This window comes from Danio aesculapii, chromosome 2, assembly GCF_903798145.1.
Source record: "Danio aesculapii chromosome 2, fDanAes4.1, whole genome shotgun sequence".
In the NCBI taxonomy this organism is placed as follows: Eukaryota; Metazoa; Chordata; class Actinopteri; order Cypriniformes; family Danionidae; genus Danio; species Danio aesculapii.
Window position 1 is genome coordinate 31,688,362 of NC_079436.1, and position 17,991 is coordinate 31,706,352.

Sequence of the window (17,991 nt, forward strand, 5' to 3'; positions counted from 1 at the left end):
AGAAATCGAATTGTTGTTTACAAACAGCTTCGAAACAATTTGCATATTTTGATTGTTAGTCGCATCTTGGCCGTAATCTCTCATTTTGTGATTTGCCATACACCATACACAATGCGGTTTTGATTATAAAAGCATAGTGATTTCAGTTTCATTATCACTTTTTTTGCTAATAGTTTTCCAGCTTTTTCTCTCTCATCATGTTACCCACCTAGAACTGTAATCTGATAGGCATATCTTAATTTTTTTTTGTTATTTAGTGTTTTATCTGTCTTTGAAAGGGAAAGATAGTGTTCATGTTAATATTTACTGAAATTTCTTATCTATTCAACCTTCAATAAAAGAATAAACGGTAGTGGATTTTCTTTGTTTACTGTGCACTTCTTCTATGACTGAGATTATCTTTGGTGTAAGGCTGATTATTATCGCTTATCATGGGTGTTTTAACCTTTAACTTGACCTGTGGTTCAGGTCATCAAATCTAACAGGTAAATTCCTCTTGTGGTTTTGTTTGGGATTTTTTTTTTTAACCAATACTAATATGGCTTGGATCTTGAGTAACCCATTGTTGGTTTCTTGGCAGTAGTGTCTTATAATCAGGAGGCATTTAATTAAATAAATGATGACAAAGAGAACAAGTGAAATTAAACTGTTGTGGGTTTTTAAGTGGTACGCAAGTAGTTGGCAGGTTGTATTTCCTGTGTGAGATCACTAAGCAACATCCCCTGACAGTGTGAGATCAATGAGTTCAGAGCTTTTTCCAACTTAAAGTTCTTTATAAAAAAGATTTAATAACAGCTGATTTATTTTTTCTTCTGTTGCATGACCAGAATTAAAATCTGCTTGACAACAATCCCTGTTTGTTTCTCTTCTTTGTAGGAGAAAGAAAAACATTGAAGATGTGAGCAGTCCCACAAAGAGGCTTGATCTTCAAAATGGTGGAGCTTGTTGTTTCCTGAGTCTGAGGTAAATTACCTGTCATAGACTATTGTTGTCATCTTGCTCTCTCGTCACAGAAAATGTTTATTTGTCATCTTATAAATTACAAGAAACCTCAGATGCTTCAAAGGAGAGATGAGAATCTAAGAGTGAAAGTATGATGTTGGAGAGATCAGGGGAAATCGCTGGGCCCCAGTTCTTCACAAAAAAAAAGAAACTGTTTCCTGTGTGCTGCTTCACACATTCAAAACACACGAACAATTCTGAGAAGTACCAACACATTTTTAAAAAGTAATTAACCCCTTTGTGACCTCATGAAAACCTAGGGGGTTCCTTATAGAGTGCTAATGTAGTGCTTATTAGAAAACTAACACTCATACAGTAATTTTATAATTTACCTGTTGATGGGTGGTTTTAAAAAAAAAAACAATTAATTAGTCCCATGGTTTGGATTTAAGTTAGTTCATGTTGATCTGTTCCTCACAATTTTTGAAGGTGTGTTCACACAGGATGCATTCTTGTTCAAAAACAGCCTGACGAGAAGCATAAAAGTGTACAAGAATGTGTATTTTTTTTTCTTTTTTATGTTTCTTTTTTACATTAGTTTTAAATTGACACTTTTTTTCTAAAATACAATTCACATGGCTTGAGGTGCCAAAAACATGTGCATGCTCATGTGAAATAAATAAATTTGGTATTTTAATGTAGTTTATTAATTATTTTTCCTTATTAAATGTAAAAAAAATATTGTTAAATATTTATAAAACAATTTAAATAACTGCTTTCTTATTGTATGTAATTTCAAATGAAATCATTACTCCAGTCATTATTGCTTTTATTACTATTACCATTAATATTAGTATTAATAAGAATAATTAATATTAGAGTGATTTCTGAAGGATCATGTGATTCTGAAGACTGGAGTAATGTAGCTGAAAATTCATCTTTAAAATCACTGGAATAAATTATTAAATTCAATTCTAAACTACTTTAAAAGAGTTATTTTATAGTGCAATAACATTTCACAATTGTACAATTTGTACTGTATTTTGATGAAATAAATGCAGCCTTGGTAAGCAGGATAAGCTTATTTTAAAACATTTGAAAATGTTACTGACCCCAAACTTTTGACCGGTAGTGTAGTTCCACAGAGGAGAAAAATGCCATCATAATTGTTTCACTTAGATTACTGGCATTACTCCTTATAAAAAAGCAAAAGCAAACACTCCTTTAAGCTTTTCTTTTATTATTACAGGATAATTCTGTGATCAAAATTAACATTGATAAGTACAATACTTAATTATAATTAAGTATTAGTAACGTTTTAAGGATTAGTCTGCGTTCTTGCGTGCTGCAAATGTTACAGAACATTAAAAAAAAACATAAAATTTTAAACAACAAATTGGAAACCGGATAACAAAAATGTATGTTTTTTTATTAATTTATTATTAATTACTCATTGAAATACTAATTCAGATACAAATTTGAAATAGTGACTTTTAACAGGTTCCAGTGGGGACATTTATCCTGAAGGTCAGAAGATGTTCCTTGTGTAAAATAAATATTAAAAGATCAATAAAAATAGATGAAACCGCACAAGGCTTGGTGTAAATAAGGCTGAAAAAGTACCCTACAGTAACAGACCTTACTAACCACCTTCTGACTCAAGTGTTTTTGTGCATCTTTTCTAACAGTCACAACTGAGTGGTGGATGGTTTGAGCTCTGTTGAAAGATTAAAAACAGGAAATGCTCCCCACCCAGATATGAAGAGTAAGGATAGGCAGAGATAGGTGAGACACAAGAGTTTTGTATGGATCTGTGTTTGAGTTATCTGTCCAACAGAAGCGCTTCTCTTTCTGATAGAGATGACAGGCCTGTAGTAATCTCAGTTGGACTGAGCCGCTGGGTAACAGCCATGGCTCGGTCCTTCCTGAGAAGCCAATCTCAGTGCTCCTCCCGCACAGACAAACCCAAATACCAGCAAACATTTGTGTTATCACTCAGCTCATGCAGGAATCTGTTGGGGAAATAACGGGCCCATGTTAAGAAATAACTGAAAGTCACTGCTTTGTTGAAGCTTAAGGGGTGATGGTGTTTTTTTTTGGAAGGATTTGCATATAGATGGTCTTCTTTGGTTCAACAAGACACATTTTATACTTTGTTTTACTAAACTGAGGTGTCTATAATATGTTATGTGACCCTGAGCCTCAAAACCAGTCATATTTGTCTGTTTTTGGAATCTGAAAGTTAATTAAATAAGCTTTCCATTGCATTTTTTCTGAAAAACAGCTATTTGCTGTTTTGAGTGTTCAAAAATGTCTAAATGCTGAGCAAATCACATTTTAAAGTCCAAATTAAGCCCTTATCAATGCAAATAACTAATCAAAAATTGAGTTTTATTATATTTACAGGAAATTTTACAAAATATCTTCATGAAACATGATTTTAACTTTTATTAAGTTATGATATACATTTTTATTTTATGCCAAAAATAATTAGGTTTAGAGTATTATCAATACATTTTTAACTATTGCCAATAATATACCCATGCAACAAAAGACAAAGGTTTTGTAGTCTAGGGCCACACATGCCAGTATTATAAAGGTAATAATGATCAGTTTATTGATCCAGGTCCTTGAACATCCCATTGTATACCTGGTTTGATTATTTTGGCATTGGGATATTACTCGTTTCCCACTTCCATTGTCACATAATGAGCGTTATTTGACCTCTCAGGGTCATTATCAGTCATTCTGCCTGCCTGACTTCCTGCCAGTTTTGTTGGTGTGCATCTGCTCCATAGATGACAGGGAAGGCCAAATTGAGCTTAGTGGGACCCGTACTCCGTGCAAGCCAAGGACAAAAGACAAGGTCACATTCCTTCTCAAGATTAAACACAGCATCAGCAGTGCAGGGCGCATGGGAACCAGGGTACAGTATTGTAAAGCAGGGCTGGAACAAATTGGACACTGAATGGAAACTTTCAGAGTCAGTCTATGGTTTCAGGAACTTTGCATCTTAGAGAGAAACCTTTAAATGCAAGATTAATGGAAAATGAAAAAAATTCTTTTTTTTTGTTCACAAAAAGTTTAGTTGTTCCACTCAGTTTTTTATGGTCTGGTTATGCCAAGTATATTAAGAATTACTACATAATCATACTATATCTGAGAGTTTTGGCGTAAAGAATAGTCCACACCACCTCTAATAATAATGACACAGGGTTTTTGTTAGTGACTTTCAGATTGAAGTTCCATCTGATGAACCATAAAAATGCTGACGGCAAATCAGAATTCACACACTGGAGTATTTAAAGTGGAAGATATCATGACTGCAGCACATGCTTACATTAAACAGAACATCTTGAGTAATATCTTTATTGTTCTTGATGTGAATGGACATTTATGCTCCAAAAAGGACAAAAAAATCTTATGAAACAGTCATCTAATAACTTAGTGTGAAGAAAAGACTCCAAATGACTAAATGAGAGATCTTGCTTGAGACTTATTTAAAGCTTGAATTGCCGGCACATCATTGCAAGAAACTGATAGTCTGTTGGCTTTATCCAGGTTTATTGCCAGTGGGGTAAAGTTATAAAAATCCTGCTGAAAATGATTATAAGTCAGCATGTATTTGTTTGTAATGAATTACAGCAATTTTACCATCTTTATTACCACAGCTGCTTGTCAGTATAGTTATAAAAGACAATGCTTCAATCCCAGTTTGTGGACGTTAAATCGGGTTTATTTTGTACATTAACATAATGGATAGCCATACAGCAGTGGATATGCATCATTGGACTCATCGTTGCAGAAAGGCTTGAATTAACTCCACAACAAATACATCAAATAATCATTGGGAAAGTTCTTACTGTAGTATTTCTCACAAACGCACGTGGGAACGGTGGGTGGGGGAAAACTAGCATTAAAGGCACAGGCAACAAAAACAGCTACAGAAAATTCCAATATTTTGAAAGGTATAATAAATAATCTGATGGGTATTTTGAGCTGAAGCAGGTGCCCTTTTAAGAAATTCTAAATCACCTTCCAACTTGTGTCGGAAATGTATTTTAGCCATTCTGCCAAACTTCACATTTTATTTTTTCAAAGAATTTTTCTCATATGGAGCTAACCTCTTGTCTTTATACAGTATGAAACTGCTTGCTTTAGAAGACTAAACATGCAGCACTTCTTGAGTTGAAATTACCTTCTCTCTCTCACAGTGTCTCTCTCAAGAGAGAGGAAGTCAATATTATGATAGGAACATATGTTTGGGTGTTTGGGTTTGGATGTGGTCAGACCTCTGTTGTTGTTTTTCTCCTGTGGGAAATCTCTCTCTCGTGCGCGCGATGGACACTGCTCTCTGAATGTTGTGGTTACGGCTGCATCTCTCCGTTTGTGAGGTGCAGGAAGGTTATGCAATCACTGATAAATGAAATTCCAGTTTAGCTGGAATGCTGAGAAGGCCCAGTACTTTCCTTGACAGTCACAATGACCTTGCTTGACAAAATGTTTGGAGAAAAAAAAGACACAAGCCACAAAATAGTTACATTATAAAATGCATGTCAGCACATACAGACTTGGGGAAAGTGGGAGTTGAAAGATAATTTTTTTGGATCGCGCATCCTTTACTAACTCGTTCCTGTCACTGCTTTCTCCCCCATTGTGGATTGTTGTTATGGGAACAACCAAATATTGCTTATGAAAGTGATAACTGCGTGTGTGGTTGTGAGTTATGTGCATTTTAATGATGTAAGACTATCTATTGCACACCATTTAACATTTAAGGGATTTCATGCAGCCTGATATATTTTCCAACCCAAAATCTTAAATGATTTGGCTGAGGCCGAAGAACTTAATTTAATAATAAGGATAAATGACTGTGGTGTCTGAGATGTAGTGATCCATAACTACACTTCTAAGCTGCTGAATCCATGTGAATCCCCCTCTCTGACGTAATTAGACCACTTTGAGCTTGTGCTCCCAGAGAATTTGAAGTCTACTGTAGGGAAATCTCCTGCTTTTACAGTGAAACTTGAGCAACGGTTTCTGCGCTACAGCTGTGCCGTAATACACTACAAAGTATTCTGTGGGGGTGGGGTATTTCAGGTCAGCGCTGCGATTAGCAAATAAACATGGAGTAATGTCTCAAGGCCGAAATGAAAATAAGCAGATGATCAGGATCGGTTACTGCAATCTCCACTCATTTTTTTTAATAGATACTTTGCCAACCAGACACTGCGGTCGATTGGACTTTCTGTACATTCTGTCAAATGACAAAGTGGAGTTCTAGGAAAAATCCTTCTAGGAAAAACCTTAAATACAGAGCACACCCTGCACTGCAAGGGAATGTTTATTCCCTCCTTTCTCTTTCCACTTCTATTTCTGCTCCTTCTCTTTTATGCAATAGTACAAACTGTATTGCAGGTTAGGACCGTATTTGTGGAATTTGAACAATAATGCTGTTTAGACTGGCTGAGGATCCTTAGATTTTTGTAGATGAGGTCATTTATAGCATTCATCAGTGAGACTAATACGAGGGGTTTGCTCAGGTTGTTTTCACATCTGTTAAATTTCTCCATTAGTTGTGATGGGTGCTTGTGTAATGTTAAATAAGCAGCGTCTCAATAAAGCCTATTGTAATGGTTGTGATAATTCCATGTGTTGGCCTCAGGCCAGCGCACTCATCATCTTAATTGAATTTCTCTCGTCAGCTAAATTAATGAATAAAATCAGCTTCACACATCCCTTAATGTTTCCATATTCATCTCAATGTGCCTTTTCCATCTTTTCAAGCATTTTGTCTTTATCATATACTGTATAGTAGATTTGTGACGTCACAATTTACAAAATAAAAACCAATTTACTCAAACTTTCATTCAGCCAAGCAGCGTCCTCATTGAGCATTTAAAGAGGTGCTCATAAAAATGTAGATTTTTTTTACATCGCTCAAACCATGGTCTGTTTGTTCTACTCCTGCCTATTTTATTGTGTATATTAACTACAAATTTACATTTTTGAGTGAACTAAACCTTTAAAGGGCACCTATAATGAAAATCCTCTTTAGAAAGCTGTGGGTAGATATAGTGTGTTCACAGTCATTTTGGGTGTTATAAAGACAATATGTCTCTCTTTTTTTTTTATAGTTTCCTGAAGTAAAAAATTGTATCCAAATCCCTCCCATTTTAAGGCCCAACGTGACGTAGGAGTGCGGTTCCCCACCCACCGTTTTGATTGACAGCCATGTAACATGTCTTCGTAGTAACGCATATAATCATATCAACAAGACAGAATGTGCGCAAAGCAACTGGGATTAAAAGATCTGTTCAGCTCTCTGTGATCATCAGTGATCCTCAAATGTGATCAAGAATGAGTTTCACAAGTTTAAAACGTTTTTAAAACAGAGCATGTTCGTAAAGAATTAAAGCAATTTACTTCAGCTTTACTTTTTCACCACAGCCGCATGTCAGTACAATTATAAAATAATACGCTTCAATCTCGGTGTGTGGACGTTAAATCAGGTTTATTTTGTACATTAACATAACGGATATCCATACAGCAGTGGATATTAACATGTATCCTGTCACATTTGCATCCAAATGCGTGTGTGTGCGCGCATGAACTTTGACTTGGGGCTTTGCAGAACGGCTTGAATTAACTCCCCAACAAATACATCAAATAATCATTGGGAAAGATCTTACTGTAGTATTGCTCACAAATGTTATGTAAGATCTTCTTCTTTTATGTCTGTCACTGTGCTATTTATCTGACGCAGTCAAAAACTGAGGCACACTCTGACAGGCACGTGGAAACAGTGGATGGGGAGAACTAGCATTAAAGGCACAGGCAACAAAAACAGCTACATGGTTGTTCGGAGCAGAAATCCCAATATTCTGAAAGGTGTAATAAATAATCTGATGGCTGAAACTTTACAGACACATTCTGGAGACACAAAAGACTTATTTTAAATCTTGAAAAAAGGGTAAAATAGGTGCCCTTTAAAGCAGCAATTGACAACTTTATTGTGCTTATAATAAACACAGTGTTATCATGTGTTGTTGTGAATGCTAATATAGTTATATTTGTAGTTGTTTACTCTAATTTGAGTGCATTTTTTGCACTGTAGAAATGTCTGATGTTTTGTTCTGCATTCTGACTGTAATCACATAAAGTGCAGCTTGTCATCCGTCATTGCTAAATTACATGATTCAGTATTAGGTTTTTTAATATGCAATCCTTTTTACAGGTCACGTTGTACTTTTAGGTCATGAACACACGCACACACATACACACACACGTTTACTGGTTTTGTCGAATTCACAGGGGTACTGAGGAATATGGTGAAGGGGTCGCCCTGTGTGATAAGAGCACACCGACGGGCAGCCTGACCTTCAGAGGTCTGGACTGAGCCTCAGTGAGGCAGCATGAAGCAGGAACATGAGGCTCTTACCTGAAAAAACATGATGAACTTGTGTGTCATGCTGCAGTGATGTCAGCAGAGATTATAAATTGGTCACGAGTACCTGGATGTGCCACCTACTGTTCTCAAAAGATGCATACATGTCAATTGGTAGTTGAAAGATGCATAACATCTTTGGCAATTGGCAACATGGCAATTGGTAGTTGAATTTAATGGTGGTAAAAGTCTCCTTAAAGGGGTCTGCCAAGTATTTTTGCTTTTGGCAAAAAAACAAAAGTATCTGGCTAGCACAAATGTGTGAACCCCCCATAAAATAAAATGAAAAAAAAAAAAAAATAAAAAATAAAATAAAATAAAATAAAATAAAATAAAATAAAAAATAAATAAATATAATAAAATAAAAATACAAAATATAATAAAAAATAAAATAGAAATGTATGAACTCCCTCATAAATAAAAAATATAAAATAAAATATAAAATAAAATAAATGTATGAACCCGCTATAAAGTAGAAAAAAATAAAATATAAAATAAAATATAATGAAATATTATTTATTATATATATTATATAATGAATATTATTCCTCCCTTATTGCATTTTAAAATAAATAAAACATAAAATAAATTAAAATATAAAATAAAATAGATAAATCCTTATTCCTCCCATTTAGCATTTTATACTTTCATATAAGTATTACTTATTATACTGTATGTGTATATAAATTTTATTTTAATGTACTTCATTTCATTCAACATTAAAGGACAAAAAAACATTTAAAACATGATTGTTACTCAGAGTAGTTAAAGTACACTGTACAGTCATATATACAGTGGGGAAAAAGAGTATTCAGCATGTCACTATTTTTCTTAGAAAACATATTTCTAAAGGTGATGTTTGACTTGAAATTTTCACCAGATGTTGATGAAAACCAAAGAAATACATATATGAAAAGAAAACAAATCTAATTACTTTACAAATTAAGTTATATGTAATAAAAATGAAATGACTCAGGAAAAAATGTATTGAACACATGAAGAAAGGGAGCTGTAAAAAGACAGTGATAACCCAGACAGACAGCAGCTGTAATCTCTGTAAAAGTAGATGTATTGATTTTAAATTTACAGTATTTTGAAAATCGTAAAAAATAATAACACCAATATACACTAAAGTGTTAAACACGTTACAATTATAATAATAATGCAAATATTAAAAGTCCAGTTAAAGCACAATGCACTAATAACATACTATACGTTATTAATACAGTGAATACTCCATATTTATATGTAGTCCTGGCTTTGTTTCTTTATCCACCAGATTTCTTTTTTTTTGTAATGAAAAGGGGTTAGTTAAGCACAGTATGGGCCGTTTAACCCCACAGTGACCCCAGTGTATTATAATATTAATATGCATATTAATCTGGAGTTCATCTAAAAAATCAATGATAATGTAAGCATGATGACACCCTTATGCTGTAATGATTAGGTGACTGTAGATGTATAATGAGATGCTTTAAGTGCAGCACTAGCTCATGGGCTGAGGATTTTCACATGGATCCTCAGTAAAGCTCAGGTTAATGGAATTGCTTCAGATGTGGTGTTGGGGATTGAGGAGCCTGTGTTTAGATTAATGGGAGAACGGGATGCCACACAGTGAGGGGGGTCAACGGAGGGTACGGCCAATCTGGCTAGACTGTTTCGTCAGTGGATTCTCTCCTAATCCTCTTTCTCCGACTGCCACCGTGACCATGTGATCGCCTCTGAAACAGAAAGCATGAATCTGAAGCCTCAAGCCTGATAAAAGGGCTTAATGAATTGTAAATAAACTAGCATGCATTATGAATGATGAAATCAATGCAGAACATAATCTGTGGATAAACCCCATTAAATGTTTGTCTTTCCAGGAAGGGCATTATCTAAATTTCACAAATAGTTCTCTTAAATATTTGCCCCCTCTTGTGTCATGTGCTTCCTCTTTTGCAGTGAAGAGGTTGTGTATCAGATAACCGTACCCTCTGTTGGCGGACTCAAATTGGACTGAATTCCTCAGTAAAGTGGTCTCTCATCTCTATCATGGGACGCGTTGTACTTCATGGTTACTGGGTGGTCCTGTCACAGAGGTATGGTTTTCAGCACTCGCTCCTGTAATGCCAACTTTCTCACAACTCATATTTCAGCAGTTAAACATTCTTTAATGGGGCTCCCGGATGCAGTTGTCTTGTATATTTGTTTTTGTGATATGCACGGTATGCTAAAAGGACAAGCTGCCATGTGAACATTGCTTAATTCTGGACTGTTCAGCACTCGTTTGACCATCACATCTTCTGTTTTTTTTTTTCTTATCACTTTTTCCTTTGATTTCGCTCCCCGCTTACTAACACTCTCTGTTCTTTATCTAAGGGCAGCAGGCCAGGCACACGTGTACCAGTGCTCTAAAGAAGGCCAGTTCAGTGGAAACTAGCAAGCAAACACTCCAAAAAGGACACGCGCTGCCTCAATGTCAGCAAATATTTGGTCACAACTTCAAAGAGCAGTGACAGCCATTTGAAACTGCGGATCGGCCTCGTGTTTGTCACTGTGAGAGCAGGTGGAATGTGTAAGTTTCTGGTTTAAAAACAATGTGATTTTATAATTGAATTGGGTTTTATCCTTAACATTTATTCTAATCTTTCCGACTAGTTAATTATTTTATTTATTTGCTTTATTATTGTAGGCCACGTGGCAACATGTTTTGGAGGCAGGCTGTGACGTAACAATACACTGCTGTCACCTGCATGTCCAGCTGTGCTGGTGGCTCAGAGAAGTGGACTAATGAGGGTCCTGAGGTGAATCTGATGGATTGAATGAAGTGTAATTAGAAAGATGGATTGTCACTTAAGTGTGACAGCCAGCTCATTCCGTCCCTGAAGTGGTCACAAATCTGCCTACTAGTTTATTAGGACTCTATGGCCAAAAAATATATAATGATATCATTAAAATAGGGTAAAATATTGAGGTCTACAACTTGTTCCCTCTAAGGGTTTGGATAATAAAGAACAGCTCACAAAGTATATTTATCTGGGTGTAGTCTGGCAGTTTATACAGGTGTGTATTATTTGTCTGTCTTTCTATATGATATATTCTGACTTTTTGACTTTTGAATGAAATTTTACCCTGTATTTCCTGTATGCAGATACATTGAAATGCATAATGTGTTTATCTGAGACAAAAGAGTTAAAGCACACAGCATAGATTCATATCTCAGCATGTCAATGTACAGTATTCTCATGAGTATTTGTATTCACATCAAATGTGGTTCTACCAAATATATTTACTGTACTTATTAAAAAGCACTGAAATATTGTCTTAACACATTGACACACACAATATTGTGGTATGGATAATATCTAAAATGCATTGTTTTTGTATGATCATGTCAATAAACTCACAAAAAATATCTTGATTATGTAGCGTAATGTAATTTGCTTCACCATTTCTCATTTAATTATTCTTTAGTTTGCCATGGAACACACAGTGTGTTTGTAAGTCATACTGTGACAGCAAAACAGCAACATAAAAACACAAAAGCAGTCAAATTTAAGCATGTGTTGTAATCCAGATCTTTAGAATCTGTGTGATTGTAAGGAACAGACTAAAACCTTTATTCAGCAGTTTATTCATTTCTATCTTCAACAATGACGCTCATTTGCAACTACAGTACCTGCTTCATCACAAAACTGCAACCTAACATTTAAAGGTGCCTCATACTGCATTGGTTTAATAAGTTAAATTGTTCTCTGATATTTACATAGTAGCTTTATGGTTTCGGTAGGTTAAAAAAACTCCAGAAATGGTTTAACAAGCTCCTGTATTACTCCATAAAATACTTCTAGAATCAGAAGGTCCATATATGGTCAAGGTTGACCATATATGGTTTGTGTCATGAATATTAATGAGCTCTGCACTGACGTGCTGCTCTTACAGACACACACACAGAGCACGGACAGATATAAACCCAACCAGAGTAACGTTAACCTATTTTGCTCATCATATTTGTTGTGGTTAAAGGCTAAACTATAATTAAACTTGAGAAAGGAGAGTAATAGAGATGTATCATTGTATTTTGAATCTGTAGTAAAAGAAAACAGCCAGGACATAATTTCAACTTCTGCATGAACAGATGACAGTTGAGTTGAGTGATTTGACAAGATTCAGCAGTGTTTGTTGAAACGTAGGCTTCAAATTTCACAATAGACATGATAAATTAACAAAAGATGCAACTAAACATACCTTATGCCTCTTAGGAGTGGAGATGAATAAATGTGTAATCTGTAAATCTTGCATTTTGAGTTCTGAAGCGATTTTGAACATGCCTCGTGCTGTCGTTTCCCTGTAATACATAGTAAACAATTTGGGGTGCTCATTTTCAAAATAAAAGTCCCACATACATAGTAAGTAAAATGTATGCTAAAATAACTAAGGGAGGCAAATTATCACCGTTGTATCACTAGAAAACGTTTGGCTCATCAAATAAAACCTGAGGCATGCATATAAATGATTTCTGAGCTTTTTTTTTTTTATGATCTCAGAACTGCATATGAGTTTGCGTACTCTTGGTGCAGCTGATGCAGCTGCTCGTCAGGTCGGGATGAATGACCTAATGTAGGCATACATGCAAATGCGGAGGGCATGGACCGTGAGTCTTGTCACAGTTTGTTTTGTCTTCTGATTGGCCTGTTGTCTACCGGAGTTTTAAACTCATAGAATTTACATGAGCACGAGGAAACAGTGATGAGCCTGGTCAGTACCTGTATGGGAGACCACATGGGAAAACTAGGTTGCTGTTGGAAGTGGTGTTAGTGAGGCCAGCAGGGGGCGCTCAACCTGTGGTCTGTGTGAGTGCTAATGCTCCAGTAAAAGTGAAGGGGATGCTATACTGTCAATGGGCGCAGTCTTTCGGATGAGACGTTAAAACCAAGGTCCTGACTCTCTGTGGTCATTAAAAATCCCATGGCACTTCTCGTAAAAAAGTATGGGTGTAACCCAGGTATTCTGGCTAATTTCCCTCCATTGGCCCTTACCGATCATGGCCTCCCAATCATCCCTATCCACCGAATTGGCTGTGTCACTGTCTCTCCACTCTACCAATAGCTGGTGTGTAGTGAGCGCACTGGCGCCATTGTCCTGTGGCTGCCGTCGCACCATCCAAGTGGATGCTGCACACTGGTGGTGGTGTGGAGAGACTCCCCTCATGATTGTGGAGCGCTTTGGGTGTATGGCCATACACAATAAATGTGCTATAAAAATACACATTAATTACTACTTACTTACTGATGTCTGTGGCTCACAGTATGTCCATTTCCATATACTGATCTTTTATTATTTTACTATGCCTTGGTATACCAAGATTTTCATTATGGGCACCTTTAAATGATTGCATGTTATTCTTTATATTGTGCATATTTTTAAGAAATGCATTGGGTTAGGTTAAGAAGTAGGAGTGTAATTTTGCTTTCACTATAGTAAATAGTGTTTGGGGTAGGGTTAGGGTAAATGTATATCATTTATTGGTAAAATAATAAGTGTATCTATACAACTGCTACAAATTTTAATGACATGAAAGATTTGTAAATATTTGTAACTTTATATCCACAGGTTTGTTTAAATATCAACAGTCTAAATTGTACCTTTCAGCATCAGTAAAATGTTACATTCTAACACACATTTATAGACATTATAGAGTTTTGATATTTACATAAATAATACAGCTAAATGTTACAATTGTTTTGTCACATTTAATGTGTTTTATTTGAACAAAAACACATTTTTGTTCATTTTAACAAAAATACAAAATAGTAAGATGTTATAATGAAATTAGTAACTCTTCACATACTTAATTCATAAATACATAAATAATTACATAATACATAAACTTAACACATAAATAATTCATTAAATGTTACAGTAAAACAATGACTTTACTTTTACAGTAAAGAAAATAATAACTTTCTCAACTTTCTATTTGGCAAAGAGGATCACATGACATTTAAACCAGGAGTAATGGCTTCTGAAAATTTCGTTTTGCATATGCAGTTAAAGGGAACAATTAGTACAAGATGTGTGTAAAATTTGATTCGCATTACAATTCACGAACCTGCAATGCACAAGCTCACATTTGTTTGCACAAACCCCATTTATCATGTTCCTCTGAGGCAATACATTGCTAAATATTTGCAATCCATAGCCAAGATTTTACTGAATGAGGGTTCATCAGAGGGTTAAGCGGGTGCCGCCACAGTCATGACTCTGTCCCTTTTTTTCTGGCAGCCTTGATCCCTCATGATTGCTTGACATTGCATCATTTATCTGTTCTGGTGTATTTAGCATAGTGAATGTGCGTCAGATTGAGCGAGAGCAAGGAAATCCCCTTCTGCCACGTGGGATATAAAAAAAAAGACTCCAGTTGGTCTCAAACTTTCTCTCTTTTTGCCTTGAGCAGTGAATGGACTCGCCACGCTCCACTGCCGGCATTTACACATCTCTCACCACACGCCTTCCCGTAGAGATTGGCTCACTTCATTTTCTTCATGATGAATGTCTTTCTGAACCTCTTGTGGCATTTGAGTGAACTGCCGCTATATTACAGGTTCCAACCCAGACATGATTCATCGAATAGAAACTACGGAGGAATTTGCTGCATCACAAAACACATACTCTGTTGAGGTTTTCATGTGTACACGGCATTCCTTTTTCGTGACCAACACAGTCTTAGGAAATATCCATTTATTTGTTCTCATTTAGTCTATTCTTCAGCTTCAACAGCCTCTCCAGCACTTTCATCTCAGTATAGAGAGAGGTTTGTATGAATAATAAATGCCACATTGCCTCGCCATCATTAAAGGTGACCTTGGTTAATTATTGATCGGGTCAGATGATTACAGTCCTGACCTCTGTATGTTCTCATCTACAACTCGGCTCGCTTTTCATGTCCACGTTCTTCCTTTCGTTATTCCTGGAGGCCCTGAGATGATGAATAACTGTCTGTTATTATTGTTGGGGAGAGTCGGCGCCTTTTCAGAGACACATTGAAAATGCAACCCCCTCAAGACTGTTACTTGTGTTTTAATGAAATATGTTAGGGGTAATGTACAGTCAGCTCACTAAATAGACCCTGACAGGGTGATCAGGTTGGGCCTGAAGGGGTTTTTTGTTGATACGGTGACCGGCTGACTCTAAAATGTCCTGCTTATGACCTCGAAACTTCTCGAATAAATGTATGTGATGATTTGAATTATTGTTTAGTTTTTTATTATGCTTTTTTATAAGAATACCCAATCGTAATACTGTTGAAAGGTTATGAATGTCTATTATTCAAACATGTTGATCACCAATCATAAGCAGAGAACTAACTAAAATACAGTTTAGTTAATTGCTACAGTATTTTCTAGAATTTGACGTGCACTCAATAGCCACTTTATCGAGAGGGGTCTGGCTGCAGACTCGGTGCAGGTGCAATCTGAGCTGCATCCAATACTTTTTAATGTGCTCACCTAACCCTACCCCTCACAGTGAAGTTACTAGCTCCATTGAGTGCATTTTGTCTGACATTGCATCTTTGAGCAATGCAATCTCAGCTTGCATCATAAAGGCTGCATCCAGATATATTGGCTTTATCTGGAACAACATTGTACCATGGCAGAAATTTTGGTCCATACTGACATAGTGCCATTTGTGTAGATTTTTGTTTGCCTACATATCCATGATGTGTATCTCCAGTTGAATCCCAAAGATGCTTTATTGGATTGAGATCTTGCGACTTGATGATATTTAAGTGTAGCAAACTAACTGTCATGTTGTAGAAACCAGTTTCAGATTAATTGAACTTCGTCACATGGTAAATTATCTTGCTGGAGCTACAGTAGCCATTACAAGATAAACACATTGGTCATAAATAGGTGTACATGGTCGGCAACAATATCGTGGCACTTATATGATGTTCAGCTGATACTCAGGGGCTCAAGTCTTTCAAACCAATGTACCACCATGCTTTCATGTTGTTGATTTTCAAATTCTGACACTACCATCCAAATATTGTTGTAGAAATCAAGACTTCTCAAAGCTATGGTGTCTTAATCAAACTTCTGTTCTTCGCTGACAGAGTGAGTTTTTTTCTGCTTTTGTAGCTCATCTGATTCAAGTTTTAATTGTGTAGCTCTTTTTCATTTCAGTTGAAATGCATTTTTTATGTGTTACTGTTGCCTTTCTATCAGCTCAAACCGGCTTGTGCTATTTGAACCGGGACTTTGTGGTCATATTTTATTCACTAATAATAATTTATATATTTGTTTTATTTCTGTAAACCACGTTTCAGAGTCAGACTGTGATGTAACAACACACTGCTGTCCACCTGCATGTCCAGCTGTGCACTTGGCACAGAGAAGTGGACTAATGAGGGTCCTGATGTGAATCTGATGGATTGAATGAAGTGTAATCAGAAAGATGGATTGTCACTTAAGCATTAGATAGCTTAAAGCACAATGTAGCATTAAATAGCTTCTGTTTGGCCCTTTCTGTCTCTGAAGTATTCTAAAATCATCCTTCCTGCATGGCTACTGTGTACGATACCTTTTAATGGGTCACAAATAACATAAATAGATGGTGAAATATAGTGGTGAACAACTTGTTCCCTCTGAGGGTTTAGATAATAGAGAACGCCGAGCACATTTATGGGGGTGTAGACAGGCAGTTTCTCTTCTGCATATTTTGATTGTAACAAGTGGTTATTTTAGATACTGTTGCCTTTCTATTAGCTTGAACTGGTTTGGTTAATCTCTGGTTTCTGACATCTACAAGGTGTTTCTGCATACAGAATCTCTGCTTACTGGTATTTTCTTTTTCTTAGATTTCACTATTCGGTTCCTGTAAACCCTAGAGATGGTTATGCATGAAAATTTCAGCATTTTCTGAAATATTTAGACCAGACTGTCTCACACCAACAATCCATGCCACATTCAAAGTCATTTAAAAGGATAGTTCGCCCAAAAATGTAATATCTGTCATAGTTTACTCTCTCTTCATTGATCCAAACCTGTTTCTTTCTTCTGTTGAACACAAAAGAAGATATTTTGATGCTGGAAACCTGTAACCATTGACTTCCATTGTACTATGGAGGTCATTAGTTACAGCCTTCTTCAAAATATCTCCTGTGTTCAACAGAATAATGAAACTCAAAGTTTTATAACCACTAGAGGGCAAATAAATAGAGTTTTTCATATTTTGGGTGAACTGTCTATTTAAATTAACATGAGCAGATCATCTTGACCTAAATGCATTTTCTGCCATGTGATTGGCTGTGATGGTCTTGCCCCTAAGGTAGTCTGTGAGTTGAGACATATATTCAGCAGTGATGGGGCAAAGGCTAGAGGGGCAGTTAGTGGCAGTTGTAGAATCCGCAGATGCAGAAGCACTGTGTGTCAGTCATCCTTTTCAGTTAAAGGTTCACATCTATGGAATGCCATGCCTGTTGATTTAAAGTTACAATCAGAACTACAAGTTATTTCAGTAAATGTCTGAAAGAATGGTTGAAATCTTTACAGCAATGTGAACATTAATAATAATAATGTATAAACTTTCATTTATATACAGTAGCGCATTTCTGGACA

General features: G+C 36.0%; 1 long non-coding RNA gene across 4 annotated transcripts in view; it reads left to right on the top strand.

The window, feature by feature from the left end:
• LOC130244812 (uncharacterized) overlaps positions 1-11,784 on the top strand; it is a 68,935-nt gene extending 57,151 nt beyond the window's left edge. For all 4 annotated transcript variants that reach the window (XR_008839256.1, XR_008839255.1, XR_008839259.1 and 1 more), the window contains 4 exons: positions 877-963; positions 10,334-10,470; positions 10,751-10,946; positions 11,064-11,784. This is a non-coding gene — a long non-coding RNA (uncharacterized LOC130244812). The remainder of the gene's footprint in view (positions 1-876; positions 964-10,333; positions 10,471-10,750; positions 10,947-11,063) is intronic.
• The last annotated feature ends 6,207 nt before the right edge of the window (positions 11,785-17,991 follow it).